The 18,162-nt window shown below is 31.9% G+C and overlaps 1 protein-coding gene and 1 non-coding gene across 3 annotated transcripts in view; one reads left to right on the top strand and one right to left on the bottom strand.

Annotated features, from left to right (window-relative positions):
• Nucleotides 1-18,162, top strand: part of LOC118189372 (vesicular glutamate transporter 1-like) — a 607,793-nt gene that overhangs the window by 531,105 nt on the left and 58,526 nt on the right. The gene's annotated exons all lie outside the window — the stretch shown is intronic.
• TRNAA-AGC (transfer RNA alanine (anticodon AGC)) lies at nt 11,318-11,390 on the bottom strand. The gene has a single exon. It is a non-coding gene; the product is annotated as a tRNA-Ala (tRNA).

The following is an 18,162-nucleotide window of genomic DNA, read 5'->3' as shown; positions in this document are numbered from 1 at the left end:
AGGTAGCTCCACTATTTATTCTGCAGAGATTTTATGTGTACCATATTTTTTTTCATTGCTTTTATCCAATCTTACACTTTCTTTTTTTATGGATAATTTTTTCACAGTAAAGAAACGAAAGCTTAAAGGAAAAGGAAGCGTAAAGAGTTACACGTACTCTTTATGCGAGTCTGGCATGCTAAACGCTCGGTCATCTGTGTCTTCAATATCCAACAAATCTAACTCGTATTTATGTTAATTACAGTTTTAGACTCAGTTTTCTTTCTTATTCTTAGCAGAGCGTCCTAAAAGAGGTTATGAAAGCATTTTAAAATACTTTATAAGTTTTGTAAATCAAATTTTGTTTGGTTTTGAAAGTTTGCGAGGTGGTTCACGACCTTTGTAAATTTTATAGAAATAATTTTAATATGAGCTTTTCATGGAAAATTTGTTACACACAGTGACGAAGTAATACACATGAAGTTGTATTATCAAGGGCACAAATGCACTATTTTTTGTTAAAAAGCGTTTAAACCGACTGGAAAGTTATACCTGTAAGAAAACATTAAGTCAATATAATTAAGTAAAGAAAACAACGCGAAATAATTAAGAATATATCTACTCTTTCTTTTAATGAGTTTAAGCATCAAGCCCTTGCTTATTTTATTCTATTATTATTGGGAAAAAAAGTATTCGCTAATGTATGACAGACATATAAAAAGACAGAATCAGATTAAATTCCGAAGAAATTTATTGTAATTATCAATTCTGACGTGCATTACAAAACATTTGTGTCTTAAAAGTTTCCATTTTTAAAGCCTCTAACACGCAATTAGATGAAAAAAGCGCGTTTTTACTCTCCAGACATCCCTCGAGTTGCAAACTTAAAAACATAAAGGCTTTGTGAAAATCATTAATATTTAACATCATTAATTATGTTGCAAAAGATTCTTTGTTTAAATTTCGTTAATTAAATACGAGGGAGAAAACTGTTTTAATTGTTCATTTTCATTAATGATAACCAATCGTATTTCTAGTAAAATGAAATTACAGGGCAAACTGGATAAGAATAAACTGCCGCAAAAAAAAATTATTTTCTAAGAAAGTTTTAATACAATAGGAAAATAAATTAATCATGAATGAAAATTCTTGTTCTCGTGCAACGAGATACGTGCCAGAAAGTGTGATTACTGCCGTGTTAGCATAACGTATCGTAATAACCACAGAGAATGAAAAGGCCAATCTATAATAATAATAATAATCAGTAATTATATAATTATAGATTATTATAATAATCAGTAATTATATAATTATATATTAGATTCTTATAATAATCAGTAATTATATAATTATATATTAGATTATTATAATAATCTGTAATAATTTCTAAAAATAATTTCCACTTCACTATTGTGTCCAAGATTAAAAATAGTACAGTATAAGTACTGACTGATATCTACTGCTACGAACCCTCTCTGAAAGAAAGCTGGATCCCTAATCTCGGTATCACGATTAATGAGTTCACTGTACTCCTATCCTTTCATACCAGAAAGACCGTAGAAACTCAAGAAATCAAGTAACTACCTGTCCTGAATAATATATTAATGAATATCCTATTCATGTAAGATACATTCTTTTTCCACGGACCATTCAGAACATACGAAATCATGATTAGGCTCACTCTCTACTCGCAGCACGAATATCAACTTTAGGCAAGTAAATTCTTTTGTTTTTTTTTTCTTGGGAATTTTATTTTCATTTGTTTACTACTAAGTTCACCATCAGATTATGTAATTTCTAAAAATTCCAAATCTGTAAAACAGAACTGAAAAGAAATACATTTCAACATGCTCAATTATTTAAAAACAAGTTTCAAATTGAGCTGCCTCTGTAATAAAAATTTTATTTTAGTAAAAGATAAAAAGGCGACGGTAATAGGGGCATTCAAAAGATGGTTTTATATTCGTGTTTCAAACTTCTGTGAGTCTGGTGATTCTTTCTGTTCGTGATGTGAATGAATTATGAATATGTTTTCAACAAAGAAATCTTCATTTAACTCCATGAACGATCTAGACACTGAACAATGTTACTAGAACCTTGTACTAACTTTTAGCAAGACTCGAATTTTATTCTGAAAACGGAACGCTTTATTTATTTGTATGCCTTTATAGTATATATCCTCGGTAGTGTTTCTAAAGCTACGAAACTACGCAACTCTTTCAAGAAAAACAAATTCGGATAGGTAACTTGGGAAATATTTAGAAGAAAAAAACAGAGTTATGAATATGCTTGAAAATTCTTTTGCACGTACTGTGTAAGGTTTATCTTAAGTTTTTAACAGTTATCTTTAGTTAAAGCTTCTTTCCTATTCATTCTAATTCCAGCTTAGAAATTTCCTGCCAGTGTGTGTTTTCAGAATCGCGGTTAAATGCAAATGAAGGAAGAGCAGTACTAAGTTCGAAGTTCCTCTGATTTCGTTATAGAGAGCCAGAGATACTGACTAGCACGCGTTCGCCTTTTGGCTACATTCTGTCTAAGCTATTACTACACTCGGCCGTATTTCAGGCCCTTGATAGCTTCGCCGTTTAGTTAACATTTAGGGACCAACTCCTGTAGAATTTTGATAGCTTCGGCTATATCTTTTTAGCAAGTTTGATTTTCTTAGTACTCTTGAGTTCAAGCCCAAGTGGAGGCTTTTCTGTACATCCTAAAGAAGGGCCATCTGTTAATTCTTATTTTGAGCAATAAAGGGTAATTAACCCTTCTTGAATTTACATTTCTGTTTCCTGATCTAAAGCGATTATTCGCTTGCCAGTTCTCAAGGTTCCACACACATAGCTGTACCTTTAAGGTTGGAACCTTATAACTCTTTGTACTGGGGAAAACGCTGAAACTCATGCATTTACTAAATAAAACCAATCAGAAATGCAGATTTTTGTTTTTTGCTGGAATATATGTAGTTAGTGAAATAAGTTATCATGCATAGTTTGCGAAAAATACCTATCTTTTTTTCACAGTTTTTGATAAATGCCTAGTTATTTCGGTTATTGAATTATTTGCATTACAGCAATGTCAGTGTCACATAAAGCACAAAAATACTATCTTCCTATGGAAAGGAATACCTTCGGGGAGGTATATTTAAGGGAAACGGGCGTATTCATTCTAAACACTGGGAAACATTATATGAAGGATATGCCACTGTCATCTCCTATCAGAAATGGAGATGGATGAGGAATGGTCTTCAGTTTAATTTTATTTTTAAACCTTTTGCAAATTTACTTTATTGATCCGCATTGGCAACGTTTTGTTTAAATTATAGTAGCAATCAATCCATAGATCACTAATGACCAACAGCCTTGTTCGGTTCTGGTGTGTTTCATTTCCATTTTAATTTCAAAAATCTGTCTAAATCTATTGCGCCGTCCCACGCTGACGTAGGGCAATGGTTGGACAGTGATCGACAACCATTCTAGTAACAAGCAGCTCTAATATCATTGTGCTTCCATAAAACTAGAATTTAAAACTATAGCTAACTTTATTGCGTCGCCTTCCACTGGTGACTCCTGAGCCTACAGATCATCGGGAGGTCAGGAACAGGCATTGGTCGTCCATGGAATCGGAGACACTGGCATGCGAAACAAACCCTTCGACTTAATTTTAAATTTAAATACCTGTCTAAAATTTATTGCGATGCCCCTTCTTGGATTGTCCTTAATAAGGTGATGTGGAACCTATCTTATATTAAACAGGTAAAGATCTGGTCTTACAAAAAGCCAAGGTGAAAAACCTCTTCCCTCCTGTCTTCACCCAACGTGAAAACCAAATTTTTCATTTTTATATGCGGTGTGTTTATCGCGTCAAATAGAAAAGCATTCTTTATTGGGCGCAGTTTATTATTATGTTTCAGGTATCATTTAAAAATATTTAATAATATTTTTACTTGAAACCATTGTGCACATTGAAGGTTTTAATTAATTTCATGAGTTTATTAGTCCAAGGAGGAATTTGCCCTGATCGACTATTGTTTTCGTTTAGCGATTTTGCGTTGAAACCTTTAAAAGTCTGCACCACTTTTCAAATCGTTGCAACCAAATATTATCTCCCTGTATTATATCTGAAGAAATTAAATAATGAAGAATCTTCATAAATGTATATATGTTTTTCGCATTGTGATAAAATAACGGTACCTAGAGCCATCAAAATTTGAGTAACGTAATCTTCCATAGATTATGGGCGTGTGGAAGCCCTAATTTGGATTTGAAATTTGTTTTATTATCGATTTCATATTTTGTAACACTTCAACAAATTTTCGATTTAAAAACTAAACGATTTCAAATCGAGAAATGCAACGTTATACAGAAAAAACATTTTTTATCGCCAGCGCGTGAGACTGCGTATCGGAAATTCTAAAGATAGGCTCAATTTAAAATTATTTTGCGATATTGCTTTTGAACTGAATTTTATGGTTTAAGTACGAAGGACATGATTTTTAATAAATAATGGTAACACACAAAATGTTAAAAAAAAAAACACCCCTTTGTACGTAATTTAAAATCTGAAACCTTTCAGATTTTCTTTTTCATTTTGTTAATTACAGTAGTGTATAATGATTCTTGGGATGCTTTTACTTCATTTAAAAAAAACTGCTATTGCCTGCGATCAGACGTTAGTAGATCAATTTCATATTCTTTAATGGTGAATTAAAATATAATGTTTCCTTAGGATTACATCCGAAAATCATGCATTAGGAACATTTTATCAACTACAGATAAACAAAAAGTTAACGATACTCTTTAAATATTCAGTTTCTAATCAGGATACTGTTTTTAAATTAAAAGGATTAAATATGAAAGTCCCCTTTGAATTGTAGAATACACTATTATTTGATATTAAAAACTGGTAAAATATTCTAATTGTTTAAATACCTTAGATACCTCAAACTTCAGGGCTCATTTTATGTATTATTTACTGACTTTATTTATTGCTTCATCAACAATTAATTCTTCATGAAATTTCTCCTTTATTTAATAAAGTTAAATTTAATTACTGTAAACCCCCTTCCAGATGTTAATAACAGTATCACTTAGACTCACTTTCGCTAAGGCGACCACCACCACAAAACATCCGGTGTCGTCGTCTCAAGAAGGTTTCATTACATTAATTACGTATTTCATCTATCAATAGGTTCAATTGACAGTAGCTGATAATAGTTAACAAATACTTAAATACCACAGTGTAAAGCAAAGAGTATTTCTATTTAGTTACATCACAGTCCATGTTTATGAACAAGTTGCTTAGGCAAGATGTGCTGTTTAATAGTACATTTAATTCATCGATTTATATTACTCACTCTCACCCCGAAAAGCTGCAAATGCGTGCGCGTTACGTTAAACATGTACTGCTTCAGGGTTCTAGCCAAGATTAATGAGTGGAAATGTGCTACAACATCTTGGTATAAATGGTTTGAGTTGTATTGTTAAATGAACTGTGTGTTGCTTCGTCTGATGTTTGTACACCCCCCTTGGCTGTTGCTAATGGAGGAGAGGGGTCACGTGAATATTGACATTCCGATAAGCTTTGCGGTCTAGGAGCAGATAAAATGTCATATAAATATTTGTATTTATGTGATTAAATAATTTGTCTTTATGTGTTTTGTATTGTTGTGTAATTTATTTTAATTTATACTTAATTATTTAGTGTTTATTTTTACAGTTAATTTTACGTTCAATTATTACGTATTTTATTTAATTTGGAATCTGTGATTGCTTAATATGTTTGTACGAATATATTTTATACATCTTGTTTGTTGTACATAGTTTAATTCTGAGTCGATTCATGATTGAATTGCAAAGCCAGCTCAAATAGAACCAGAAATACGAACAAAAACTTTCATATAGAATCTTGACGACATTTTGTTTTTACGATGCTAGCGACACTTGTCAATTTCTAAGTACCTTTTGAAGTTCTGAGATTTCCCTAAAAAGCGTATGTTCGAAAACCTGGCAGCGACTTCAATGGAAGCTTTTAGAAACGTTTAACCCCTCCTTTGAGCAACTCAGAAGGCTCAACACAGAAGGCTGTGAGCGACCATTAATAAGTTCTTTCAGAGTTAGTCTGTCATAATACTGCACTAATATTATAATTATAATAATCATATCACTAAACTTACGTACTTGTACTGGTACACCAGTATTTTGGTACTGCACAAGATTTTTTAAGAGCTTATGTTATGAATTGTATTACATATTGTACATTATTAATTTCTTTGTAGAACATTTGGCGTCCCCGTCGTCCGTCTCCTGTCACCTGCCTTGCATATGTTTTCAAATGAATACAGTGCAACCTCAATATACGATAAATATACGAGAAATTCGAGATACGAGGAAAGCATGACTGAAAAATTCGTCTCTAAATCTGATCTGCTTGTTTGTGCGCTTGTGAGTTAATTGTTTTTTTACTTTAAATCTGAAAATAATTATTTCACGATGCCTCCCAAAAAGATTGTTGCCTCAGATAGTGCTGCAAAGAAAAAGAAGGAAGCCATGGCCGTTGAAATTAAGAAAGAAATCATAGGTAAACTTACGTGTGTTGTAAGAATGATAGAATTGGCGAAGACTTACGACCGTTTGACATCGACGATCTGCACTATTCTGAAGAAGAAGGAAGAAATTAACAAACTTGATGTGGCCGAAGGAGTTACCGTTTACATCCAAGCATCGTCAAAACCTCCTAGAATATGTTGAGAAGTTGTTGCTGGTGTGGATTAACGAGAAGCAATTAAAAGGCGCTTCAGTGCCGGAAGCTATCGTTTTCGCTAAGGCTAAGAATCTGTACTTAGACCTTCTCCGAAAAACACCGGGTACGTCGACTAAAGTTGAGATGGCAATGAGATTTTTTGGGGGTGCGGAACGAATTAAATGAATTTCAATTATTTTCAATGGGGAAGTTTGTTTCTAGATACGAGAAATTCGCTATACGAGCTCAATGCTAGAACAAATTAAACTCGTATCTCGAGATGATTGCGATAGTTTAATATTTAGAGAACTAACAAAAAGACAGTTCTGCTTTTAAATCAAAACCAAGAGAACAGCACACGCAATGCCTCCTTCAGCTCAAGAGTAGTACAGTTTAGCCTGCACGGTTGACTGCACTCGTTACACTGTACTTGCATTGCTTTTTGCTATACCGATAGCTTTCTTCATCCGGATTTGCGAGCAAAATTAGAATCACTGGTAGGGTTTAAACAGGCTGTTAAGCACCATCTTCAGGTGGGCCATCTGCTCTGTCGGTGGAGTAAACTAAAGTTACTTCAGAGTCTGCAATTACTTTGCTGTTGAGTTCTTGGTCTGTAATTATGGCTTTGCTCAGCGAGCGATTTCGAAATGTGTGAATAGCTGTTTATCTTACTATTAAGAGCTGTTATTTACCTAATAAAGATTTACGTCTTCCTGTTCATATGGTCTAATTGATCAAGGAGATTTCTGCGAATCCGTAGTACGCAGCAATTCATTCTACGTTTACTTCCCTTTTGAGATCTTTCCATAACAGAATTCTGAATAACATTTTTATAAAATTGATTGAGAAAATGCTGTTTTAAATACAGACGCTTTTTATGTACTTAAAAAAATTAATTAGAAAATTAATTAAAGTGTTTCAAAAGATTCTTTGGCAGCAACTTTGAATTACACCTCATAAAAGGTTCTTGTACCCTCTTAACATGTAAAACATTAGTCTATAGACACAACCTTGCCTCAGAAACTGTAGGATAGAGAAAGGAAAGAAACTAGGAACAGCATTTATCAGCCAATGCAGAAACCATGACAGCTCTGCTTAATCTTCCACGTGCCCTTGTACATAAGCGACTTTAAGAGTGATATCATTCGATATAGCTTCAAGATCTTTATGCTTCAGATTTAACGCATCTGTCATTATTTAACAAAGTGAGTAACTTATAAGCAATACACATAATTTTAATAATTTAAATCATTATTTCACTTTTTAATATTGTATCTAATTCGATGGAAACTAAAATACATTTATTTCATCGCCAAATGTGAAAAGAGTCTACCCTCTTTTGGCGGCAATCACTTCCCTGAAACGATCGACCTTGAACGTTGCAAATACTATTTTGGGGAACATCGATGAATATTAATACTTCTGGTAAGACGACCGACTACACAGCAGACCAAAATCATATAAAGCTATGGATGGTTGCTTTAGAATGGATTTACTGTATATTCTGTGGAATTTTTCACCTGTGTGGCATACATACAATGTTAGGTATCAAAATAAATATTTCAGAATAGAAGAAGGGATTGAAAATTTCTGCGTTGTTGTTGCATCAATGCATTTTTAATTTATTGCAATAATCAGAAAATAATGAAAACATAATAGATAGTGCAGATTCTTGAACTTTATTTCTGAACAAAATGGCTGATATCTGTTGATACGCTTCAGTCAGCAGATGAAACATGAACCTACGAAGCCTGTCACCCATTTTGAAGATCCTTTCTGATCATCTTTTTCCCCGGAGTTCCAATATTAAGTTCTGATATACGTTTTTACATATTCTAAAGGAAATATATACAGAGGATGTTCGCACATTTTTTAGACGATTTTGCTTTGCTATAGAAGAAATTCTCTACTTAAAAATTATTTTAATTGCAAGTATATTTTTGAAAGTATAAATTATCGTCTGCTAATAGAGAGTTTTGTTTTCATGCAAAATGGGCTTTTAAAGAAGCAATGAAATGGAAGGCTGTGTTTGTGCTCTTTTCGAAGAAAATTTTCGTATCTATTTATTAAAAAAACTGCGAAAACCATCTAATCTAAAACTGCGATCGATAGTATTGTCAATAAGAAAGGAAAAAACGTCACAATTTGGCTTCAAGGGAGAAAAAACTGTTCCAAATACATATCCAAAAAAAAACTGAATGTTTCAAATGCTGCAAAAGTAGGATCTTTAATGTTAAAAGAAAATCTCCAAGTCAAAGGATAGTTTCAAGATCATTAAAATGCTCAGTGTAAAAAAGTGATTAATGTTTATTTCAATCTTAGAAAGGAAAAAAAAACATATTGTGCATCGTCTTTCTGCATGACATATCGCCGAACGCAGAACGCACTTCAGAATTCTTTACGAGAAACATTTATAATAAAATGATAAAATATATAAAAGGATAAAAATGGAAAAATGTTGTAACACTAAATGAACTTTAGATATATTTAAATGGCAGCAGTAAAAAGAGATCCATTTATCCTCATCAAAGAGGAGTGAAAACTCTTAAAACGTGGTTCAAATAATCTAGAGAAAGTTTTTCAAAATACAGCCACACGTCAAAATCCACTGTTAATTTCCTGGAAAAATTGGAGCGAGAAACGGGTATCGAGGCCATATCCTTCACTCATATCCCTGCTAAACTTCCTAATTTATCCCCCATGGATTTTTGCGCTTTGGTACTTTAAAAGCGTATTATCCAGACGTCGACCTACAACTATCCTTGGACACTAGAAAGCTCTTGAAGAGGAATGAGATAAAATACCTCTTCCAATACTACTAAAGCCTCTTTTTTTTTTAATTGTCTTGGAAATTACAGTGTAAAAGATAGGGGAGAATAAGGATTATTAAATAAAACATTTACAATACAAAAATTTTAGGTAAAATGTTTCTGTAAATACAATAAAAGTCGAATATTTTAATTTTTCAAAGCAGTACAATTTTTTTTATCTTTCATCTTCAGCATTGAGAAGAATGAGGATATATTTATGTTTATTTTAAAAAAAGAAAGAAAGAAAGTAATAATTTAATATTTAAAAATCCTTTTTTTTTTTTTTTTTTTTTTTTTTTTTTTTAATTTTTCATAAGTTAGTCTAAGCAACAAAATTATGTCGCTCATTAGGGTTATGAAGGTCTCCCTTGCAACAGTCCCAGTTCTCGTAGTTACATAAGCGACATTTCTTTCTCATCTTCAAAAGGTTAACAGAATAATAACAAGGGCCTCGCAATTCATTAAAGTAAATTATTATTACGAGATCCTTTCCCACATACGATTTATCATTAAATTAGATAAACGATCATATGAGAATAGACTCAGTGTAAAAAGTACACTGAACTGGCCAAAAGTGGTGCAGCGTATTATGCAAACGTCGCAGTTGATGTAAAGTTGATTCAGTTGATGTAAAAGTTCTGATATTTGTAGAGATGGAATTAATAAATGAGTGAAAAGATCTGTAGAAGAGTCATCCACAAATCCTTTACTGACATTTTACTGTCACTGATTTCAATTGAAAGACCAAAGACGGATCATTATATGATACAGGTTTGCACTAATTTTGGAAATTAATAATCTGACCCACAAAAATTCTTCTAAAAAATGTTCTCAGAAATTGCGTGTGACATCTCTTCTCACCTAACATATGCCGCCAACTGCATAAAAGATTGTCGTTACACTGATACATTCCGAACAAACGAAAGTTAAAAAGAGGTAAAAAGTAAACTCTGGATGATTTAAACCCGCCAAAATGAGTCGGAATAACTACTCTGATTATTTAGATCCTCCAAACTTCTTACTATATAGTGGCATAAATACAAATGAATATTGTGGTTATTATTATTATTATTATTATTACTGAATATTGTGAATACTCTTATTCTGCTAAGCATTTTTTAATGATTTTTCCTTCTATTCAGCTAAATAGATTATGCCATAAATGCTGTGTATTTCTTATTTTGGTTAATTTGTTAAGTTAATTAGGATGCAATCACACCGCTCATCCGAAGGCGAAAATATAGAAAAGGCAAAGTCAAGGGTTAAATTCATCAATTCTAATGAGAATGCACTAGCGAAGTAAAGCACTGCGGTTTCACATAATTTCTGAGTAATCTCGTCGTACGAATTGAAATAATTCTTGCATTTAAATTGGTAATCCAAATTAAGATTTAACTTGAAATTAATGTAGATAATTACTGAGAGAATTAGATTTTTGTAGCGTAGTTTACGTGAGATGAGATCACTTGGGGTCACGTGATATGAAACGGCGAATCAGGATGTAGTACCCATGAAAGCATAGTAAATTCTTAAATTAATGTCTTTTTACAAATTTATTGTCTTTTTAACATTTTTATGTGTATACTGTGTGTTGTCGCCAATAAAGTCTGCTTGGCGAGATTTGCGCCGGCGAAACGAAAAAGTAACAAAAGTAGGTATGAATATATAATCAAAAATATGAAATAGGTTTAATCGTACCTGACAAAATGAATTCATTTTTGATAAAAACGTAGCAGAATGCACTCTGAAGTGAATTGTCATAACTCAGCACTTTTTATGTGTAATTTAAAAAGTGGAGGCGCCGGGTATCGATCCCGGTACCTCTCGCATGCTAAGCGAGCGCTCTACCATCTGAGCTACGCCCCCCCACAGTTTAAATCCATTCATAAGGAAACTAGAGCTATTACTTTCACACCATTTCTCTACTTTCACTGATGAAAGTGAAAGTTAAACAACAAGGTAACGACAACGTAATCTAGCAAATGAGGTCAAGATCAGGACAGTTTTGTTTCCTACTTGGCAAGTAGCTCGCAGTAAAGTAGCACACAAAGCTTTTTCCATTCAAAGGAAATCCTTAATCTGGCCTCTAATAATATTCTGAATAAGACATTTACAAATCCATTTGAATCAAAGCTGCAGATCATATATCATCGAACTGCGGTAAAGGATACTGATTTCGTGTTCAAAAATTTTGCATTAGCATGCTATTATAGTATTTCAATAAAAACTTTATATCAACCGTTGGTCGATACTTCCACTACAAAAGTGCTTTAAATGACCCAAATAGCCGTATTTCGTCATTTTTAAATTTAAAGAAAGGAATTTTGCAAAGATCACAAAATCTAACTTTTTATACATTCTTTCAGTCACTGTAATTATGTTTAGTAATATTTTATGCTCATTATCAAATCTAAAACACAAAATGTTGACTCCCGTACACCAAAAATTCACCGAAGCAATTAATTTCATTCAATTTGCATTAAAGGGTCAGTTAAACAAAAATTAAATAATTAGAGGGTGATTTATTTTATCTCATAAATGGCATTTAACTGTATTCTTTTATGTTTCCACTAGTCTCATTAACACTTTACGTGTGGTATGCCGAAAGAATTTTCGCATAAATAATTGAATAAGTGTTTAAAGTCTAAACGTACGCCGTTAATATTCTTATGAATTTTTATTACTTTAGTATCTTAATCTGGTAATCGAACAAAAAATTCAATAAAATACAAATATTTTTCTTTATTACTTAAAGCAAGTTATTATTGCGAGTTGGCTAGCTGCCAATACTAATGCCTGCCAGTGATGTCTAGAACACGAATTCTGTAAGATTCTGTAAATAAGATATTTGAATATATTTGAATATATATATACTAATAATAATATACTAATAATAATCTGTATAGAAATGCTCATCACTTAATCCCTATCATCAGAAACATTTTTTTTAGTCCAAAGGGGATTTCTTCCTGAAGTACTATCGTTTTCGTTTCGCGATTTTGCGCTAAATCTCTATAAATGTCCGTTTCACTTTTCAAACTGTTGCCACCAAGTGTTAGAGTCCTGCATTATATTTGAAGAAATTAAATAATGAAAAATCTGCATAAATGTATGTATATTTCTCGCATTGTTATAAAACAACGGTACATAGAGCCATCGAATTCTGAAAAACGAAATCCTCCTACGAATATGTGCATGTGGAAAACCAAATTTGAAATTTAGAATTTGTTTTATTATCGGTTTCATGTTTTGTAAAGCTTTAACGAATTTTTGAGTAACAAACTCAACGATATAAAAGCGAGCAATGGCAACACTCTACGGGGGACGAAAAAAACCTTTATATCTCAAACGGGCGCGGAACTGTGTATCGGAAATCTAAAGATAGGCTCATTTTAAAATTATTTTGCGACATTGCTACTGAACTGAATTTTTATGGTTTAAGTGCAAAGAACATGGTATTTAATAAATAAACGTAATACACAAAACGTTAAAAAAACGCCCCTTTGGACGTAATTTAAAATCTGAAATCTTTCAGATATTTTTTGGGAAGAGGGCTTGAAATAAAGTATTCTTTTATTTGTTTATTTATTTATTACTAATACTTATTTTTAGTTACGTACATGTGAAAACATTTTGCTCTTTAGTTTGTTGTGCATGGCTCTGAATATTTAATATTTCTCATTTTAATTTCAAATCTGTTGGAAATTGATCAATTTCTACAGTTTTTCACAGAATAAAAGTTGATCAATTTTCAGCAGATTTTAAATTAACCCAATTTTTGATTACATGTGGTAATTTTAAAAACTATTTAAAGAGATTTGGACATGTTTCAAGTCCTTTATGCAGTTGCGATAGCAGCGTTGGAGATGCTAATCATATACTAAGTGTCCATGGCATCATGTCCATGGCAATGAAGATAAAGCACCTGTTTGTATCTTGACCACCAATTTTTCTGAACTTTTATGGTCTATATAGACAACTTCTGCTTTTCAGAATTTCATTCTCAATTTAGATTATTGAGTTCTGTTTTTATTACTTTATTAGCCCGAAGGAGCGTTAACCCAGAAGTGCTATAAATCTCACAACGTCATTTTGCGTTGTATCACTTTAAAAGTCTGAAACACTTCTCAAAATGTTACCATTAAATATCGCTCTGAGTTATATTTAAAGAAATTAAATGATGTAGAATCTGCATAAATATATGTATGTTTCTCGCATTCCGATAAAACAACGGTACCTAAAACCATCAAATTTTGAATAACGTAATCCTCCACCGAATATGAGCATCTGGGAGCCTTAATATGGAATTTGGAAATTGTTTTATTATCGATTTCGTATTTTGTAACGCTTTAACGAATTTTGTGATATTGCTGTTGAATTGACTTTAATGATTTAAGTGCTAAGAACATGGTATTTAATAAATAAGGGTAACACACAAAGCGTTAAAAAAGCGCCCCTTAGTGCGTAATGTAATACATGAAAGCTTTCAGATTTTTTAATATTTTTTATTTATTTATTTTATTTTTATTTTTCTTAATTTTTCCCCCCTTTGTATTCCTATTGTTCATTTATTTATTTTTTTTTTTCAGGGCTATAACTTAGTTGTGTACGCTCTCGTGGTACACATTGTGGAACACGAGGAGTTCCACAATGAGATAAAAATATATCCCGGTCAATTCTTATCGTACGGGAGTCAAGCGTTTTGTGCTTTATCGTTAATAGCGGGAATTGAATGTTCCCAAATATAAATGTAGGGGATGGAACAAAGCGTAAAAGTTTAGGTGTCATATTTTAAACAAATTTAATTTTTTTATTCCAAAAATACAATTACATAAATGTACGCGAGTAGGAAAACGTAAATCTTTGCGTCATTTAAAACGTTTTTGTAATTTAAGTACATGTGTGCGACCAGTGATTGCGAAAATAAAGGCTGGGTAAGGACATTTATGGACACGGTGTACATATTACACAGTGGTTTTACTAAGTAATATATATTCTTAACATGTTCTATGGTATTCCCCTTTAGAAAAGTTTTAGGCAAAATAAAATTTCGAAAAAATTTTTAAGCAGCATGCAAATTACAAAAACATCTAAAAAGTGCTTTTTTAACCCAAACTGCGGTATCCCAGAAGGGCTATTAGTCTCAAAATGGCATTTTGTGGCATTTCACTATAAACGACAAGTCACTTTTTAAATTGTTGCCACCAAATATTATTGCTGTGCATTGTATAAATTAAATAATGAAGGATCTGCATGAATTTATATTTCTCGCATTGTGAAAAAACGACTGGAACCATCAAATTTTGAGTAACGTAATCCTCCACCTGAACATGGGCACCTGGAAGCTCGAATTTTAAATTTCGAATTTATTTTATTCTTCATTTCATATTTTTTAAAACTTTAATGAACTTTTATATTGACAAACTTCAAAGCGAGGAATGGCCACAAAAAAAAAAAAAAAAAAAAAAAAGTTTTTAATCTCCAGGGCGCGAGACTGCCTATCGGAAATTCTAAAGATATGCTGTTTTTAAATATTTTGTGATATTGCTGTTGAATTGAATTTTATGTTGTTTAAGTGCAAAGAACATGATATTTAACAAAGGTAACACACGAAACGTTAATAAAACGCCACTTTGGGAATAACATAAAATCTGAAACCTTTCAGATTTTTTTATTATTATTTTTCCCCCTCTTTGTTGCTTTTTTCATCTCAGATAACATCAAGAAGATTTCTTTTATTGAATAAAATTATAATGACTTAATTATTATTATTTTATTTTATTTCCTCATAATGTATACATGATATTCACTTATTTGCAATGTTTCCTCAACATTTATTTTTCTGAGGGCATTAGGATTTCCGCAAATAAATACTTGAATTCTAAATAAATAACCCATAATAAATAATTAAACAAATAATCAAAATTTTTTGGTTTCACATATAAAAAGTTGTTTGGATATTTCGCAGATAAAAAGTTGTATGGATATTTCACATATAAAAAGTTGTTTCACATATAAAGAGTTCATTAGAACTCTTCTTGCAAACATTTAATAGCAATACGAAACGAATAAATCTGAGTATTTCTTTAGGGAAAATGGGCTAGTTCTTTTATCACTATTTTCTGAACGATGTGATGCTCTAGTTTATTTTGAAATGTTTAAAACTGAGCATCAGTCCGTAACTAATTTTTTTCATTAAAGAAGGTTTTAAATCCCAAAGGTTATCCCAAAGAAATAAGACAGGGTTTTCATCAAGTGTATGCTGATTCATCATCTTCCTGTTCTATAGTGAAAGAATAGGTAGAACAATTTTTGAACGTCGAGCATGGCAGGCGTTCTTATTATCTAAAAATGATGCCCAGGAAAAAATATTCAACATTAAGTGTTCAAAATTCAAAGAAACAGCAGCAAAGTTATGTCTGTCTGAAACAACTCTGTTCTGCAATCTACATTCAAGGTTTAATTTCTAAAATTAGATGTGTCACAGCCCTACAGAAGGTCGTCAGGGAAGACAAGCAATAAATAAATAAATAAAATAACTCATAAAATAAATCATTATTAAAATAATTATTATAACAATAAAATAATTAATAATTAAAATAATTAATAATTAAAACACTGGAACACATAAATGCATATCTCGTGCTTGACAAATCAGCCAACCATTTGTGGCGATGAAATGTAAGTCACAAACAAATTAAATATAAAAACTAAGTCTAGTAGCCAAAGGCTAAATAATTGATTTAACGCGAAACTGGTTCAAAACTTCTCTGTGTTATCTGAGCTAACGAAACCCATTAACGTGGCCTCGGAAAGCAGAAATACGCTCTGTCGTACGGTCTAAAAACCTCAGCTTAAATACACTTAACCTAATTTACATTCTGGTAGGGGGAAATGGAGATGTAACTGTAGAGATCTAAATCATAATAGCTTGTTAGATTAACGTTACAGTTAAATAAAAAAGTTAAAATACAGGACCTTGCCTTATTTGAGACTCCAGCTGGAATTAATATTTTACTCAAAAATTTAGAAATATCTGAGCCGGTCTCCGGCTGAATATAAGCCTTGAATATACAATATAATGTGCAGTCTCAAGAGATATTAGACAGATCATTCTTTTTCTAGCTTCTTAATGAAAGAAGTTTAATGGTTAAAGCGTTATTAATGAGCACAGAGATACTGTGAGAAGTATGACAGGAGAATATTAGCTAGAAAATATGGGTATGAAAGCAAGGACAGCAGAATTTTACACTTTTTGGGTAAATCACTACCGATATATTCTACCTGTCATGTACAATGTAAAAATCGAAATATGGAAAACATTTGGTGTGTTATTTCAGGAAAAGTCTGATTATGTATCAAAATACCTATGTTAGAATAATGATATATATAAATCTAATATATATACTAAGTGGAGACACTTTCGAGACATGAAAAACGCAATTTGAATTTAATCAATCGGCCCAGTAGAACGGGAGATACAAAACTGAAGCCCCTCCCCTTTTTTTATGCGCAGTGTACGTGTCTGTTAAACGTGTTGTCGGCTAAGTGTCCGCGACTGCATGAAAGCATATCAGTGATTCGTGGAGATTGCATATCGAACCAAATTGTATTGCACCAAAGCCAGTAGCAAGTTTAACAAAGGTTTAGCATTTTATCATATGAAAATAAAGTACCAAATTCTAATTCCATGTTTTATTTTTTATAAAAAAAAAAAAAGAAAAATTAAAATAATTGTGCATGAAAAACATTTTAAATAAAAAATTTTAAAAAATAAAAAAATGAAATCACAAAATATCACAGAAATTACATAAATTAATGCAAACCTTTAAACACACGGCACAGTTCGTACCAAAAGCTGCCATAAATTATTTTCATCTTGTTTTACGCCAGTTAATCTTCTAGAACAGAGTTTCTCAATCTATGATTCGTAAACTACAAGTGGTCCTCGAAGCCTGCCCTTGTGGTCTCCCTAGATTTCAAAAAAGCAATAGTAAAAATAACAAGTCAATGAATGGAAGAGAACAGTTAATAGAGCTCTCGAATGACATCAGATTTTAAGCAGAAGGTATGGTTAACTGGACCTCATTACAGTGGAAACATAAAAACACAATGTATTGAACTATACAACCGTGCTTTAAAAATTAGAGTTCTATTCGCTTCTACGTATCTCAAGAATTACCACCACCAATTTAGACTAAAGCAAAGTATCGAAACCGACTTAATATGTGTTAATCTCAGACTTAAGCTTACCAGCATACATCCAAATACGCAATAGATGTAGTACAAGAAAAGGCAGTCTCATCCATCTCATTAATGCAAAGTACCAATATTTATTAGTTAGCCAGGTAAACATTATCCTAATAGACTTGAATTATTTAAAAAGTTTAATTTTGTAAGATAAAAACCTTTTGAAAACGCCTATTTCGTAATTATTACAAAATTAACTTTTTTGAATAATTCAAATCTATTACAGAAATTAAATGAATCCTGATTAATTTTATTTTTAAATTTTAAGCATACTAGTAGCAACATATGCTAAAAACATTTATTTGGAAGGGTACAAGTGGTTTGCAGAATACTCTCATTTGTTAATGTGGTCCCCAGTTGAAAAGTGTTTGAGAAAGGCGGTTGTAGA

This window comes from Stegodyphus dumicola, chromosome 7 (genome assembly GCF_044657685.1).
Source record: "Stegodyphus dumicola isolate Sdum_Otavi_A_Nest chromosome 7, ASM4465768v1".
In the NCBI taxonomy this organism is placed as follows: Eukaryota; Metazoa; Arthropoda; class Arachnida; order Araneae; family Eresidae; genus Stegodyphus; species Stegodyphus dumicola.
This window is presented reverse-complemented; position numbering and strand designations above follow the sequence as displayed.